Below are 16,949 nucleotides of genomic sequence, written 5' to 3' on the forward strand. Positions count from 1 at the left end.
GCCCCCCCTCAAAAAAAAAACAGGAGTGGAAAATCCAGCCCTTTGATTTTATTTCATGCTGTTTGCAAATTGCGCAGTAGAAATACAAACAGTACTGTCATTTAATCATGCTGATTTTGGCAGTAAAGGTGGACACAAAAGGATATCCACTAATGAATGTTTGGTGATTCAAAGAACCTTGGGCGGAATTCTCCGCAAGGCTCGACGCCGTTGTGAAACCCGAGAGGTTCACGACGGCGTCGGAGGCCGCTCCTTGCCCCCTATTCCCACCCCACCCCCACCCCCCGGGAAGGGGGGGGGGGGCTAGGAGGGCCGTGCCGTAAATCTCGGCCGCGGGGCCTTGTCGCTGGCGACAAGTCCCGGCACGCCGAGAATGATGCGGCCGGCACGCCTAATGACGTCAGCCGCGCATGTGCAGGTTGGCCGGCTCCAACCCGCGCATGCGCGGCTGACGTCACGACGGCTGACGGCTCAAACCCGCACATGTGGCGGTTGCCGTCTTCCCCTCCGCTGCCCCGCAAGACGTGGCGGCTTGATCTTGCGGGGCGGCGGAGGGGAAATAGTGCGTCCCTTTGAGACGCCAGCCCGACGATCGGTGGGCACCGATCGCGGGCCAGTCCCCTCCCGAGTACGGTCGTGGTGCTCACTCCCCTCTCCAACCCCCACAAGCCACAAACCAGCTATTGCTGCCATGTTCACGCTGACAGCGACCAGGTGTGGTTGCCGCCGGCGTGAACCGGTCGGGAACGGCAGGCCACTCGGCCCATCCGGGTCACGGCGGCCCGCGATTCTCCGAGCGGCGTGTCCCAAAACGTGACACGCCATTTTGGGGGGGTGGGGGGAGAATCGCGGGTGGTGCCAGAGCAGCCCTCCTGCGATTCTCCCACCCAGCGTGGGAGCGGAGAATCGCGCCCCTTGGCTTTGGAGTACTTGCACAACGTAAATATCTTTTTTGCTATCTGTGCTCTATCAGAGCACTAAATGGTGGAACAGATTTCGCCTGCAGGGACATTAACTACAATATGACAAGAACCTGGAGTCAACATCAATCATCTCTTGTTATACCACTAACCTTGTGATCTGCCCCTTCTCGTAACTTTACCACAAATTTTTATTTGCACTTCACTAACAAATGTCCTTTTACTTTGAGGAGAGTGGGTTCAGCTGGCCAGAGGAACTGATGAACAACTTTAGCATTCGTAGCTTTTCCACACTTTTGAATACATAGATGCCATTGTTATATTTCTGTATTATAAATAAGGTTGAGCTTCTCCCATATTGTACGAGTGTCAAGATATTTATTGTTATAAAATCTGAACCCTTTGTTCATTGATGTAGGGCGGGGTTCTCCGTTTACGAGACTAAAGATCTCTTGCTGGAGCAGTGCGCAGGAATGATTCATTCTCTTTTGCCATGCAAATGTATGAATGGTAGGGAGCTTCCAGGATTTCATTCCAAATCTAGGTATTGGGCCACCATTTTGAGCAGGCGGCTCAATACTGAGGTTCGGCGGCTGGCCCCCTCCCCCCACAATGTAAACCCTGCCCCCCATCATCACTGCCAAGTAGGGAGATCCTAACCCCACCTCACCACCGTGGGAGTTATGGGTTACCTCTCCCCCTACCACGCATGCAGAGGTTGACCCACCCCACATCCCACCAAAACCCCCATCTGACCCCCAACATTGAGGAGATAAGTGCTTTCACATCCTGTTTTTCTCAGCAGAATGCACTTAACTTCTTTTGATGTGGTGAGGATCTGTCAATCATAGCTAGATAAACATTGCAGTAAGCTTCAAAGCAGGGTACATCAGATCCTTTCAAGTACCTTTAGAGAGATAAAGATAAAGATTTAAAGATAAAGAGATGCTTTATTTATGGGCAGCACAGGTGGCTAGCACTGTCACTTCACAGCGCCAGGGTCCCAGCTTCGATTCCCCGCTGGGTCACTGTCTGTGTGGAGTCTGCACGTTCTCCCTGTTTCTGCGTGGGTTTCCTCCGGGTGCTCCAGTTTCCTCCCACAGTCCAAAGTCGTGCAGGTTAGGTGAATTGGCAATGCCAAATTGCTCTTAGTGTCCAAAAAGGTTAGATGGGGTTATTGGATACGGGGAGAGGGTGGAAGTGAGGGCTTAAGTGGATCGGTGCAAACTCGATGGGCCAAATGGCCTCCTTCTGCCCTGTATGTTCTATGTGAAGGGAAATTAATTAAACAATCCAGACACCTGTCTGTCTGGAAGCTGTCAGGTCAATTGAAACCTACTTAGAGTTATTTATCTTTGAAAGTGAATAGAAACTTCATAAATCAAAGTATCTGAGGGGATTTAAAGCCTTGTGATGTGTTTTGGCTTTCTATGAAGAAACAGCTGCTGCTTTCAACACGTCTGTCTGAGGCAGCAGGTGTAAGGGACTGGTAAGTGAAAAGGCAATGATTTTTTACTGTTTCTGTCTTGGGACTGCTCTTCAGTTTCCAGGCATGAAATGAAAATGAAAATCACTTATTGTCACAAGTAGGCTTCAAATGAAGTTACTGTGAAAAGCCCCAGGTCGCCATATTCCGGCGCCTGTTCGGGGAGGCTGGTACGGGAATTGAACCGTGCTGCTGGCCTGCCTTGGTCTGCTTTAAAAGCCAGCAGCCCTTTAGCCCTGTGCTAAACCAGCCCAAATGCAGAGTGACTGATGGCAGGTGGGGTTGGGGGGGGTTCTCTGATGGGAAAGGTTTCCGATGGGGGTCTGGGAGGTGGGGTGGGCAGGGTTTGCATTGCGGGAGGAGGGGCACACTCTGCCGGACTTTGTTAAATACTTACCCCCTTGACCCACCATGGGGTCCACTCTATGTCAGGGCCACAATTGAAAATACTTGCACAAATCCACGCTTGCATGAAAGCCAACAGAGAAGATTGGAGGATCATGGAGGCATGCCAAATGGATGCCAAATCAGATGCCAAATGACCCACTGGCACAAGTGTTTAGCCAGAGACTGCGGCTGGTGGGGGACCAAAGCAACCATGTTTTTAGCCTGGCGCTCGATTCTCCCTGGATTGGGAACCCCGCTACCAGCGACGAGCAGTGGAAACTCCACCCCGTGGTCTCTCATGAGATACCTTTGCTGTTCATAAGACACAGGAGCAGAATTTGGCCATTCGGCCCATCATGTCAACTCCACTATTCGACCATGGCTGATATGTTCCTCATCCCCATTCTCCTGCCTTCTCCCCGCAACTCCTAATATTCATAATAATCAAGAAATCCCATTATTGATCATGAACACCATATTTCTACTTGGGGTGCTGTCACCTGCAGTGCAACAGACCAAGGGCTGGCAAGTGAAATCAGCCAGAGTAGTTCTTTCTTTAATAACCCTAGCGTGAAAATGGCACATCAGAAACTGGACAAGGAGTATGATGAGGAAAGTTATTAAATCAAGGAATGATTGCATTTCCTTAACAAAACGTAATGTTTCTAATTAGAATGTTAAAGAAATATTAATGGTATCAGATGATAAGATGATAAGAATCAGAGATCAAAAGGTAAAATTGCTCTTGAAGCTGCACAATTTTGTCACCCTTCTTGTCAAAGATACAAAAAATCCTGCGAAAGGATGCAGATGTGGTTGATGAGGAGGGTACAAAATTAATTTAAGAGACGAGTGCAAAATGTGAAATATGTTTTAAAAAAAGTAAAAAATTGCATCCCATTGTAAGCCTTCCACTGGCATGTGACTTTAACGAGACAGTTGCTGTAATGACCTCCAATCAGCATTATTGGTTGGCCAATTGGAGTATGAGCTCCCTCAATGATAGCTCATTGAGGGGGCCCATATAAGCACCTGTGTAGGCTTTGTGATCCAGTCTTAAGTTGACTGGAATGTTAGCAGCAATGTTTGGAGCTGCTCTTGTATCTAGTTATTGGAAATAAATATTGATGTGGTGACAGGACTCCTGCCTCCTGTGGATTATTACAGTTGCCCTGGATCTAAAGGTGCGGGACAAAGAGAAATATTTCCATTTTACTTCAGAGGTATGGCAACCGGATTTAGCCTTTCTAGAGTAAAGCATGGTAAGGGCAAAAAGGCCATTGTTGATAAAGTCATCGAGAGTGAATAGAGACTGTACTTGGAGCATTGGCTAAGCTTCTGACTGATAATAGAGGCGAGTTTGCGAAGGACAAGATCATGTGTCAAAACATAAACATTGTCATTGTGAATATCGCAGCTGATAGTCCATTTAGCAGTGGACTCTGTGAAAGGAATCACAGAGGAGATTTGATAGAGGGGGCTACACAGAGTAGATCGGGAGGAGATGTTCCCGCTCGTTAAGGGGTCAAGAACGAGAGGGCAAAGATTAAAAGAGGGGTGGGATTCTCCGACCCCCTGCCGGGTCGGGGAAATTGCCCGGGGCCGGCGTCAGTCCTGTCCCCACTGTGTCCAGAATTCTCCGCCACCTGAGTTTCGGCGGGGGTGGGAATCGTGCCGCACCGGTCGGCGGGCCCTCCGCGGCGATTCTCCGGCCCGCGATGGGCCGAAGTCCTGCCGCTGACAAGCCTCTCCTGCTGGCGGGAATCAAAACACCCACCTGACCGGTGGGATTGGCGGCGCGGGTGGGTGCCGGGGTCCTGGGGGGGGGGGGGGGGCGTGGGACGATCTGACCCTGGAGGGGGTGCCCCACAGTGGCCAGGCCCACGATCGGGGCCCACCGATCAGCGGGCGGGCCTGTGCGGTGGGGGCACTCTGTTTCTTCTGCCTTCGCCATGGGCTTCACCATGGCGGAGGCGGAATTACCCCCTCCCCTGCGCATGCACCGGGATGACGTCAGCAGCCGCTGACGCTCCGGCGCATGTGCGGAATTACGCCGGCCGGCGAAGTCCTTTCGGCCCCGGCTGGCGTGGCACTGACTTCCGCACCTTTGTGGCGGCCCGACGCCAGAGTGGTTTACGCCACTCCAACACGCCGGGACCCCCTGCCCTGCTGGGTAGGGGAGAATCCCGGCTGAGATTTGCAAAAGAAGTAAATGTGATGAGAGAGAAAAAAAATTGTTCCCACGAGTGACTGGGGTCGGGAATGCACTACCTCGTGGTAGAGTCAGGTTCAATCGAGGCATTGAGGAGGGAATCAGATGATTGTTTTAATAGAAATAATGTGCAGAGAGAAAGGGAAAAGACAGGAGAATGACACTGAATCATGATGGTCATTTGGAGAACCAATGGGCCAATGGCCCCTTCTGTGTCATGACGATTCTGTGATTCGTGATGTGCTTTAACTGTACCCTAAATTTTTATTTGAGTCCAACTGTGGTGCACCAGTTGCTTTCCGAACACCACATCGAAGGCAAAGAAAAAAAATGTTTTTTCTCCTTCCATTTAATTTAACTGTCAGGGGATAACCGGATGTATTACTTCAACTGCAGCATTTAGATTGATCTCTCACTTTGAACGGAAAACGCTGGAAGGACCATTTTCTCCAATCAGTTTGCTATTTCATTAAAATTAACCAAGAAACAGATTAAAACTGTGGCGTTTAGAAGACACAGACATTGATTGAAGAAAAGCCCAAGCTGTACACCATTTAAAACACGGCTGAGAAGTCCGTTACCATAGTGCAGAGAATTCTTCATGCAAAACCACACTTGGTTAAAGGCAGGCAACGGAAGCGCAAGAGTCAACGTTATATCTCCTCTTCACTTGTGCCGCTTAGGACATGAATCGCTGAAGTATCGCTCGTGCAAAGGGTTTGAAGCTGATGTTAAACTCAGTAATTGTACAGCAATACAATGAATATTGAAGTGGTTTAAGGATGCTTACTCTTTTTAATGACCTTTTGGTGTCTGGCAGATTATAACTTTCTAAAACGGGGTGGCACGATGGCACAGTGGTTAGCACTATATAGTCTCACAGCTCCAGGCAGCGGTCTTGGGTGACTGTCTGTGTGGAGTTTGCACTTTCTCCCCGTGTCTGCGTGGGTTTCCTCCGGGTGCTCCGGTTTCCTCCCACAGTCCAAAGATGTGCAGCTTGGGTGGATTGGCCATGCTAAATTGCCCCTTCGTGTCCAAAAGGTTATGTAGGGTTACTAGGTTACGGGAATAGGTTTGAGGGCTTAAGTAGGGTGCTCTTTCCTAGGGCCGGTGCAGACTCGATGGGCCAAATGGCCTCCTTCTACACAGTAGATTCTATGAACTCGCAGTAATTTAGTGGCATAGCAAAGTGAAGAATCAACAAAAGGTTATGAACAAATTATGGTTGAGTACTGAGTGAAATTTAAAACCGAAATTAGGCATTTGAGTTATTCATATTTGCATCAACTAAATTTATGTATCGCGGAACACACCAGGTTCAAACATAGCTGAACTCCATCATATTTAACAAAAGGATGAAGAGACATCGCTTGAAGTATACATTTGTGGTGAAAGTGCTTCAAATTAATTTGGGACACCTCACAAGAGAAGACATGGAAAACCAAAATTTGCATGAATATTCAGCACAAACGGAGGTTTGTGAAAACATTATTGACATGGTGACGGGGAAGATGGAATTGATATTTACTTGCATCATCATTAAAATAATTGGCAAAACGTTTTCCTCCACTTATGAATGCCAGTTGATCTTCCATGGTATTTCGCAGGGTAAGTCAAAGTCAGGCACTGAATATAATATGTGCCATGTGCACCTGCGTGCATGCATTTGTTTGTGAGTAAGTGTATTTGCGGGGGCGCATACATGTACATGTGCATAGACTTGCACGCGTGTGTGTTTTGCTAATAAAGGTCCAGGAGTTGAAGCTGGAAGTAATGCACTGGATAAGACAATCCCTTGACTAATAATCCTGATGACTTCCAACATCCTACCTGTTGCTGCAATTTGCCTCAGCATCCTCAAACTATTGAGAAGAAAAAATAGTTCCTTTTCTGATCCTAATCCAGGGCAAAGTGTACATCAAGTGGAGACAAGATTCAGACTTCACAATGTTGCTCTCTATGATTGAATGGTCAGCACATGTAATCCACATGTTGATAATGCCCACTTAGATGAGGTACAGAATTCCGCCAGCACTTGTGGGACTGTTTATGGTGTTTGTTTTTCTTCCACCTTCTGAAAGAGGGAAGACCATTGACTTCCTTGCCTCCCCAGTTACTATTGTCCTCTTTAGTGGCAATGGTGGCTGAGCCATTTGCAACCTCACTAAACTTGCTTCCAAATGTAGGCTCAATCAATGACTAAAGCAAACCACATTAAAGCCTTGAATGTATTCCCCAATATCATTTATCTTTTAACATCAACTGTTTAACAGCGTGTTGTTTTATTACCATGCCTTAGATAACATGCACAGCAGAATACCAATAACATTTCTGACACTGAGGTATTATTATGTAAAGGATTATTGAAGTATATGGTCTCACAATGTACCTTACATTAAATGGAGCATTTCTTTCAATTTGATTTATATTATCTGTTTTGGGGCCACTGCTGTTTGTCATTTTTATAAATGACCTGGAAAAGGGTGTAGAAGGATGGGTTAGTAAATTTGCAGATGACACGAAGGTCGGTGGAGTTGTGGATAGTGCTGAAGGATGTTATAGGATACAGAGGGACATAGATAAGCTGCAGAGCTGGGCTGAGAGGTGGCAGATGGAGTTTAATGCGGAAAAGTGTGAGGTGGTTCACTTTGGAAGGAGTAACAGGAATGCAGAGTACTGGGCTAATGGCAAGATTCTTGGTAGTGTAGATGAACAGAGGGATCTCTGCATCCAGGTACATAAATCCCTGAAAGTTGCCACCCAGGTTAATAGGGCTGTTAAGAAGGCTTATGGTGTGCTAGCCTTTATCAGTAGGGGGATTGAGTTTCAGAGCCACGAGGTCATGCTGCAGCTTTACATAACTCTGGTGCGGCTGCTCCTGGAGTACTGCGTGCAGTTCTGGTCACCACATTATAGGAAGGATGTGGAAGCTTTGGAAAGGGTTCAGAGGAGATTTACTAGGATGTTGCCTGGTATGGAGGGAAGGTCTTACGAGGAAAGGCTCAGGGACTTGAAGTTGTTTTCGTTAGAGAGAAGGCTGAGAGGTGACTTAATAGAGACATATAAGATAGTCAGAGGGTTAGATAGGGTGGACAGTCAGTCTTTTTCCTCGGATTGGGATGACAAACACGAGGGGACACAGAGGGGTGGTAGATATAGGACAGATGTCAGAGGCAGTTTCTTTACTCAGAGAGTAGTAGGGGTGTGGAACGCCCTGCCTGCAACAGTAGTAGACTCGCCAACTTTAAGGGCATTTAAGTGGTCACTGGATAGACATATGGATGAAAATGGAATAGTGTAGGTCAGATGGTTTCCCAGGTCAGCGCAACATCGAGGGCCGAAGGGCCCATACTGCGCTGTAATGTTCTATGTTCTATATTAAATTCTGATAAAATATTGGCAACCCAACAAAATGTTGCACATTATAAAAATTCAAGCACCCTCTTTACAGAAGTGTTGCGTAAACTCCTAAAAGATTACTGTAATTCAACTGAAATAACATTATGGATCTAGGAATTTAAAAAAACTTGAACATTGCATTTAGTTACAGAATAAGATTAGCATTTGGACAATGTTTTACAATTACGTAACTTAAGGAAAATAGGTTTATAAATTAGGGTAGGTTGTGGTGTAGTGGTATTGTCACTGGATGAGCAACCAAAAGTCTGGTTCGAATCCCACCATGGCAGATGGCCACATTTTAATGCTACGAAAATCTGGAATTAATGGTGCACTGATGACCATGAAACCATTGTTGATTGTTGTAAAAGCCCATCTGGTTCAGGAAATCTGTCATCCTTACCTGGTCTGTGCACAACAATGTGGCTGACTCTTAAATGTCCTCTGAAATGAAGGGATGGGTAATATATGTCGGCCCAGCCAGAGACACTCCCATCACATGAATGAGTGATGGTCGACAACAGTTTTCTGATTGATTGTCATTCTCTGAATGGTTACATGTGTGGCGCAATGACAGCATTCTTACTTTCGTGTCCAAAGACCTGTGAGTTCAAGGCCTCATTGTGAGCACATGATCCAGTGTTGTAATGAGGGCGTGTTCTATCTTTTCCCATTGGATAGATGAAAAAAAATCCCATGACATAATTCAAAGAGCAGAGGCATTGGTCCGAAGTCCTCTCTCTCAACTGTAACAGCTTATCTGTTACCTCATGCTTGCCTGTGGGCGGAATGGTGGCTCAGTGGTTGGCACTGCTGTCTCACGGTGCCAAGGACCCAGGCTCGATCACAGCCTCGGGTCACTCTCCGTGTGGAGTTTGTACACTTCCCATTGTGTGTGTTTGTGGGTCTCACACCCACAATCCAATGGCTGTGCAGGGTATGTGGATTGGCAATGCTAAATTACCCTTTAATTGGAATTTTATTTTTAAATCTCACGGTTCAGTGTGAAATCGTTTTGTGTGGCAACTAAGTGCTGCATTTCTCTGTGCTATAACAGCAATCAAACTTTAAAAAGTACCTAATTTTTGCCACTAAAACACTTGGGAATCTTCAACGCATGAAATGCACCTCAGAAATGTGCGTTTTTACTATTTATATTTACTCAGCGTACTCAGGCATGCGGAATAGAAGGTCACTTATTTGAGCCTCGGTTACCTGGTCTCAGCAAAGCCAGGTGTTAAAATGTGGATTCACCACTTCTGCATTAAGGAAAAGATTAAATATCAGCCAGGTTTCCTAGTCCTGATCATGACAAAGTTTCCTATTGGAAACGACACAAGTGGACTTCAGGTAAGAATAGAATTGGGGACTTCCGGTGGCGGCGATGTCTGAGCGAGCCGCACATTCGGCGGTCACTCACTCCGGCGGGCGTTTAGGGGCTGATTCCTCGCGATAGCGGGACCACTGACCTGAAGGAAGGCGGCAGCGAAAGTGCTGAGGAGCGGGCTGCGGCACATGGAACAGCGGGAGTCCAGGAGGCAGAAGAAAAGAGAGAAAAAGGGACCGAGAGAAGGACATGAAGAAACCTACCTGGAACCTAAGATGGCGGACACACGGACCCCGGACTCAGCAATCCAGCAGGCGCTGGATAACATGCTCCAGGTAATTAAGTCCAGTTTTGAAGTGGGACAGCTTGGACCCAATCCAGAAAGCAGTGGATCAGCTGAACCAGAGGCTGGATGCGCAAGATGTTAAAGTTAAGGAGCTGGGAGAGGCTGGTGGAGGAGCAGGCGGATGCGCAGACGGTTGCGGCGCTAGAAGTTGACGGGCTGAAGGAGCGGCAGAGAAGACTGCTGGACAGAGTGGAGGAGCTGGAGAATAGAGCCCGCAGGAACAACCTGAGGATGGTCGGCCTCCCGGAGGGGGCTGAGGGAGCTGATGCCGCAGCGTTTGTAGCAGACCTATTGATGCAGCTGATGGGGGCCGAAGCCTTTCCGCGACCGCCGGAGCTGGAGGGGGCATACAGAGGGCAGGGGCAGCCAGGCGGACTCCCCCCCCCCCCCCCCCCCCCCCTGCCCGATGGTGATTAGGTTCCCCAGATTCGTGGACAAGGATTAGGTTCCACAGATTCGTGGACAAGGAGCGGGTGCTGCGGTGGGCAAAGAGCGCCAGGAGTAGCGCGTGGAACAACAGTGTCCTCCGCATTTACCAGGACCTAAGCCAGGAGGTGGCTCGGCGGCGAGCAGCCTTTAAGAATGTCAAGGAGCTGCTGTTCAAGAAGCACGTGAAGTTTGGTCTGCTGTTCCCGGCTCGTTTATGGGTCACGCACCAGGGTCAACACCACTACTTCTCCGAGCCTGAAGAAGCGATGGACTTTGCGAGGGATCAGGGGCTGGTCCCGAAAAGAGGCCCCACGGACGCGAATTAGGGCCCGAGGACTACCGTAGGAAGGTACGCCAAATGGGCCTGGACTGCTGTTCAACGGTTTGCTGGGTCAAAGGTGCCAAGCGGAACATTTGGGACTCTTTCCTTTGTTCATGGACATTGGTTTGGGTTTTTTTTTCCTCTTGATTTTGTTTTTTCCTCTTTTTTTCTGTTCTTTTTGGGTGGATTTTAATTTTTTGTGCAGCTCGCGGAGGACACTGGAGCCGGCACGGTAACGAAGGGGGTCCGGTCAGCAAGGGGGGCCAAGGACGCGGGTTGGGGTTTTTGTTTTTGTTGATGTCCATGCCTTCCTGTGCCAGTGAGTTTGCTCCAGTGGGTTGGAGAGGGGGATGCAGCGCCGGGGAGTGGGGAGGAGGACGGGGAAACAATAGGAATGAGACAGGAAGACGCCGGAGTGTTGAGTTACCGGGCTAGCAGATTGGCTAGTCAAGGGAGTCAGGTGGTTGGGGGGAAGAGAGAGATCACAGCCAGTGGATGGCAGGGGTGGAAGTATCGGGGGATGTTGTTAAGGGGGGACTATAACATGGTCCTTGACCCGGCTTTGGATCGGTCATGTCCCAGAACGGGTAGACTCCCAGCAATGGCAAGGGAGCTGAAAGGGTTTATGGAGCAAATGGGAGCAGTGAACCCCTGGAGAGCCAGACAGCCGACAGGAAGGGGCTACTCGTTTTACTCGCACGTCCATAAAGTATATTCTAGGATAGATTTCTTCGTACTGTACTAAGCAGGGATTGTATAGGGGAGGTAAAGAACACGGAATATTTGGCAATTACTATCTCAGACTATGCCCCGCACTGGGTAGACCTGCAGATCGGGGGGGGGCCAAGGCCAAGGCAAGCTACCAACGCCCGCAATGGAGGCTAGACGTGGGATTGCTGTCGGAGGAGGGGATCTGTGAGGCTTCGGAGGTGTATGCAAAATTACCTGCAGGTGAATGACACTGGGGAGGTCTCAGCGGTGACCCTGTGGGAGGCGCCAAAGGCAGTAGTGCGGGGGGAGCTGATTTCAATTGGGGCCCACAGAGCCAAGGCAGACAGGGCAGAGATGGATAGATTGGTCAGGGAAATGGGTCGGATAGATGAAGAGCACGCGGAGTCCCCGGGGGAGGTTTTACTCGGGGCGAGGCAGAGAATACAGGCGGAACTGGGGGCACTATCCACGAGTAGGGCCGTGGAACAGCTTAGGAAGGCGAGGGGCGTGGTGTACGAGCATGGGGAAAAGGCTAGCAGACTGTTAGAACAGCAACTCTGGAGGAGGGAGGCGGCCAGAGAAATAAGTAGAGTGATGGATGGGGAGGGGCGCAAAGTAGAGGACCCAGCAGGATTGAATAAGGTATTCCGGGACTTCTATCGCAAGCTGTATACTTCGGAGCCGCCGGAAGAACCGGAGGAGATGAAAAGGTTTCTGGGCGGGTTAACATTTCCAACAGTAGGTGGGAGGGGCGAGTGGATGAGCTGGGGGCCCCGATTTAGAGTTGAGGAGGTATTGGGGGGGCCTAAAGGCCATGCAGTCGGGGAAGTCCCCGGGGCCGGATGGATACCCGGTAGAGTTCTATAGGAAGTTTTCTGAGCTGGTGGGCCCGGTCTTGGCGAGGGTTTTCAATGAGGCAAGGGACAGATGGACCCTGCCGCCGACAATGTCACAAGCCACCATATCTCTGATATTGAAGCGGGGTAAAGACCCGGAGGTGTGCGGGTCCTACAGGCCAATCTCCCTGATTTAATGTTTTTGGGGTTTTTTCAAAATAATTTTTATTAAGGTTTTTACAAAATATAAACATCCCAACAATGTTAACAAAACAACCACAGTAAAAACCCAAGAACAACACCGACCCAACTTCAAAAGCAACTGCAAACAAAAGTAAAAACAAAAGAACACCCAAATAACAAAAGGGAAAGAGATAACACCCGCCACATCCCACAAACCCATGCACACAGTTCTCCCTCCCACCGAACCAAACCCCCCCCCCCTGGGTTGCTGCTGCTGCCGGCCTATTTCCCTACCGTTCCGCCAGGAAGTCCAGGAAAGGCTGCCACCGCCTAAAGAACCCTTGTACTGATCCCCTCAGGGCAAATTTCACCTTCTCCAATTTAATGAACCCCGCCATATCATTGATCCAGGCCTCCACGCTTGGGGGCCTCGCATCCTTCCATTGGGGCAAATCCTCCGCCGGGCTACTAGGGACCCAAAGACCAGAACACCGGCCTCTTTCGCCTCCTGCACTCCCGGCTCCACTGCAACCCCAAAAACTGCGAGTCCCCAGCCTGGCTTGACACTGGATCCCACCACTCGCGACACCGTCCTTGCTACCCCCTTCCAAAACTCCCCCAGAGCTGGGCACGCCCAGAACATATGGGCGTGGTTCGCTGGGCTCCCCGAGCACCTAGCACACCTGTCTTCGCCCCCGAAAAACCTACTCATCCTCGTCCCAGTCATGTGGGCCCTATGCAGCACCTTGAACTGCATGAGGCTAAGCCTCACACAGGAAGAGGAGGAATTCACTCTCTCCAGGGCATCCGCCCACGTCCCCTCAATCTCCTCACCCAGCTCCTCCTCCCATTTCCTCTTCAGTTCCTCCCCCGAGGCCTCGTCTACCTCCTGCATCACCCGGTATATGTCCGAAATCCTCCCTCCTCCAACCCACACCCCCGAGAGCACCCTGTCCCGCACCCCACGTGGGGGCAGCAAGGGGAACCCCTCCACCTGCCACCTGGCAAACGCCCTCGCCTGCATGTACCTAAACATGTTCCCCGGGGGGAGCCCAAACTTCCCCTCTAACTCCCCCAAGCTCGCGAACCTCCCCTCCACAAACAGGTCCCTCAACCTCCTAACCCCTACCCTGTGCCAGCCCAGAAATCCGCCATCAATGCTCCCTGGGACAAACCGATGGTTCCCCCGTATCGGGGTCTCCATCGAACCCCCCACTTCTCCCCTATGCCGTCTCCATTGCCCCCAAATTTTGAGGATAGCCGCCACCACCGGGCTCGTGGTATACCTTGTTGGAGGGAGCGGCAACGGCGCCGTTACCAGCGCCTCCAAGCTCGTGCCCACACATGACGCCATCTCCGTCCTCTTCCATGCTGCCCCTTCCTCGTCCATTACCCACTTATGCACCATCGCTGCGTTGGCAGCCCAATAGTACCCACAGACGCCAGCCCCCCATCCCTGCCCCGTTCCAGGAACAGTCTTCTCGCCCTCGGAGTCCCATGCACTCACACAAATCCCGTAATACTCCTGTTGACCCTCCTAAAAAAGGCCTTCGGGATAACGATGGGGAGGCACTGGAACAAAAACCTCGGGAGCACCGTCATCTTAACGGACTGCACCCTCCCCACCAGTGACAGCGGTAACATATCCCACCTCTTGAACTCCTCCTCCATCTGCTCTACCAACCTTGTGAGGTTGAGCTTGTGCAGGGCCCCCCAACTCCCAGCCACCTGGACACCTAGGTACCTGAAGCTCTTCCCTGCCTGCTTCAGTGGGAGCCTACCAATCCCCTCCTCCTGATCTCCCGGGTGCACCACAAACAACTCGCTCTTGCCCAGGTTCAGCTTATACCCAGAGAAACCCCCGAATTCACTAAGAATCCTCATCACCTCCGGCATCCCCCCCCCCCCCCCCCCCCCCCCCCCCCCCCACCGGGTCCGCCACATACACCAACAGGTCGTCCGCATAAAGCGACACTCTATACTCCTCCCCACCCCGTACCAGGCCCCTCCTGTTCCCTGACTCCCTCAACGCTATGGCCAGGGGCTCAATCACCAACGCGAAGAGCAAGGGGGACAGGGGGCACCCCTGTCTCGTCCCCCGGTACAGTCGAAAGTACTCCGACCTCCTCCAATTCGTGGCTACACTCGCCATCGGGGCCTCATAGAGCAACCACACCCAATGGATAAACCCCTCCCCAAACCTCTCCAACACCTCCCACTCAACCCTATCAAAGGGCTTCTCCGCATCTGATGCCACCACTATCTGCGCGTCCCCTTCCACAGCCGGCATCATAATAACATTGAGGAGCCTTCGTACATTCGTATTCAACTGCCTTCCCTTCATAAACCCCGTCTGGTCCTCATGAATGATCCCCGGCACGCAATCCTCTATTCTTGTGGCTAGGATCTTTGCCAGCAGCTTGGCGTCGACATTTAGCAGTGAGATCGGCCTATATGACCCACACTGCAGAGGGTCCTTGTCCCGCTTCAGGATCAAGGAAATCAGCGCCCGTGACATAGTTGGGGGCAAAGCCCCCCCCCCCCCCCCCCCCCTTCCCTTGCCTCGTTAAAGGTCCGGACCAACAGGGGGCCCAACAGGTCCACATACCTTTTATAAAATTCCACCGGAAACCCATCCGGCCCCGGCGCCTTCCCTGACTGCATGCTCCCTATCCCTTTAACCACCTCCTCCAGCTCGATCGGCGCCCCCAGTCCTTCCACCTGCTCCTCCTCCACCCTCGGAAATCGCAGCTTGTCCAAGAAGCGCCCCATTCCACCCCCCTCCACTGGGGGTTCCGACCGGTACAGTTCCCCATAGAAGTCCCTGAAGACCCCATTAACATCTACCCCCCTCCGCACCACCTTCCCAGCTCTATCCGTCACTCCCCCAATCTCCCTGGCCGCGTCCCGCTTTCGGAGCTGGTGTGCCAGCATCCTGCTCGCCTTCTCCCCATATTCATACACCGTCCCCTGTGCTTTCCTCCACTGAGCTTCCGCCTTTCTGGTAGTCAATAGGTCGAACCTGGCCTGAAGGCTACGCCTCTTCCCCAGCAATCCCTCCTCTGGAGCCTCCGCATATCTCCTATCCACCCTCACCATCTCCCCTATCAGTCTCTCCCTCTCCCTCTGCTCCCCCCTCTCCCTATGGGTTCAGATGGAAATCAATTCCCCTCTAGTCACCGCCTTCAATGCCTCCCAGACCATCCCCACTCTGACCTCCCCGTTGTCGTTGGCCTCAAGGTACCTCTCGATGCACCCCCGAACCCTCTCAGCCACCTCCTCATCTGCCAGCAGCCCCACCTCCAAGCGCCAGAGCGGACGTTGGTCCCTCTCCTCCCCCAGCCCGAGGTCCACCCAGTGCGGGGCATGATCTGAAATGGCAATGGCGGAGTATTCCACATCCTCCACCCTCAACCAGCCCCCTGCTCAGGACAAAAAAATCAATCCTCGAATAGGCCTTATGCACGTGGGAGAAAAGAGTACACCCTGGCCCTTGGCCTCGCAAACCTCCAGGGTTCCACCCCCCCCCCCCAAAAATCTGGTCGATAAATCCCCTCAACACCTTAGCCGCCACCGGCCTCCTACCCGTCCGGGACTTGGATCGATCCAATGGGGGATCCAGTACCGTGTTGAAGTACCCCCCCCCCCATGATCAGGCCCCCCCCCCCCCCCACCTCCAGGTCTGGAATGCGGCCCAACATACGCCGCATAAACCCCACATCGTCCCAATTTGGGGCGTAAACATTCACCAACACCACCCGCTCCCCCTGCAGCTTACCACTCACCATCACATACCTCCCGCCACTGTCAGCCACCACATTTAACGCCTCAAACGTCACCACCTTCCCCACCAGGATCGTCACCCCCCGACTCTTCTCATCCAGCCGAGTGAAATACTTGGCCCACCCATCACTTCCTCAGCCGAACCTGGTCCGTCAATTTCAGGTGTGTCTCTTGGAGCATGGCCACATCCGCCTTCAGCCCCTTCAAGTGCGCAAACACCCGGGCCCGTTTGACCGGCCCATTCAGCCCCCTCACATTCCAGGTTATCAGCCGGGTCAGAGGGCTCTCTGCCCCCCTCCCCTGCCGATTAGCCATAACCCATCCCTTGCCCACCACCGGGCAGCGTTCCCCGCCCTGCCAGTTCCCCATGGCTGCAACTCCCCCCTCCTCCAGCACTCCCTGCATCCTCCAGCTCCTTCCTGACCGTTTCAGCAGCAACCCGGTGCCCCCCCCCAACAATCCACGAACCGATGAAACCACACCAACACCGCCCCCGGCGGCTCGTTCGGCTTGGGCCTCCTAGCACGAATTCTGTAGGCCCCCTCTAACTCCAGGGGCCCCTGGAAGGACCCAGCCCCCATCAGCGAGTTCAACATAACAACCACATA

General features: G+C 51.6%; 1 protein-coding gene across 13 annotated transcripts in view; it reads right to left on the bottom strand.

Moving 5' to 3' along the window:
- Positions 1 to 16,949, bottom strand: part of cacna1ba (calcium channel, voltage-dependent, N type, alpha 1B subunit, a) — a 739,085-nt gene that overhangs the window by 520,218 nt on the left and 201,918 nt on the right. The window lies entirely within an intron of this gene.

Source organism: Scyliorhinus canicula, chromosome 21, assembly GCF_902713615.1.
Source record: "Scyliorhinus canicula chromosome 21, sScyCan1.1, whole genome shotgun sequence".
Taxonomy (NCBI): domain Eukaryota; kingdom Metazoa; phylum Chordata; class Chondrichthyes; order Carcharhiniformes; family Scyliorhinidae; genus Scyliorhinus; species Scyliorhinus canicula.